Here is a 1,139-nt window from a genome sequence, read left to right as displayed (position 1 = left end):
TGTGTGTGTGTGTGTGTGTGTGTGTGTGTTTGTGTGTGTGTGTTTAATTTCTAGGAGAATGTCTAAATTTCCAAGAAGTCGGTGATTTCCGCCTCCACTTGAGTTACCGTGAGACAGGGTTGACGGCGCTCCGGGATGTCTTTGTTTTTGAAATAACCTTTAAAACCGATGCTGCAAAAGTCTCACTTGCTTTAACAAGCAGTCCTCTGAGCTCTGTCTAGAGATAGATGTTCATATATCTTCATTCTTCCCTCCCCTTCTTAAAAACACCATACACATGGAACTTTGCCTTTGGGTTCTGTATAGATTTCTGCATTGTCAATATAAGAAAACTCTAACTGGTTCCTCAAAGAGATAGTTTAAAGGAAACACAGGAGGCATACTAATAACATTTTAATAAAAAAATAGTTTTGGGGCTGGGTGGTGGGGCATGTCTTTAATCCCAGTATGTGGGAGGCAGTGACAGGCAGATCTTGGTGAACTGGAGGCCAGCCTGGTCTACATAGCTAGTTACAAGACAGCCAGGGCTACACAGAGAAGCCCTGTCTTGGAAAACAAAACAAAACAAAACAAAACAAAACAAAACAAAACAAAACAAAACAAAACAAAACAAAACAGTTGTTGGGTTGAAAGTACAGCTTTGTTGTAGGAGCTTGCCTAACATGCACAAAGGGGTCAGTCTCCTGCACAACATAAAACTGGTTGTGATGGCACAACTTAATCCCAGTAGAGGGAGGTAAGGGCAGGAGGTTTAGAGGTTCAAGGTCATCCACATCTGTATCTATATTGTGTGTGTGTGCATCATGATACACACACACACACACACACACACACACACACGTATATTTTGTGAGTTAAAGGCCAGCCTGGGCTACAAGACACAAGCTCTGTGGAATGTGCTGGGATTATAGCACAGGTGTGACTGTCCCCCACCTCACACACAGACAGGAGACCTAGAGAGTGGCCTCAGAGCTTGGGTCTAGAAACCTCACTGCGATGGTGAGGAAATACAGAAAGAATTGAACAGCTGGGCCGGGTAGGCTGTGTGTATCATGATGGAGTGTCATAAACTACCCCAGCAACTCGAAACTCAGCCTCTTGATTTCTGTATAGCTCAGGGGAAGGGGTCCCCCCCTCTC

This window comes from Mus pahari, chromosome 22 (assembly GCF_900095145.1).
Source record: "Mus pahari chromosome 22, PAHARI_EIJ_v1.1, whole genome shotgun sequence".
NCBI lineage: Eukaryota > Metazoa > Chordata > Mammalia > Rodentia > Muridae > Mus > Mus pahari.
The sequence above is the reverse complement of the archived record's forward strand: the minus strand, read 5'-3'. Positions refer to the sequence as shown.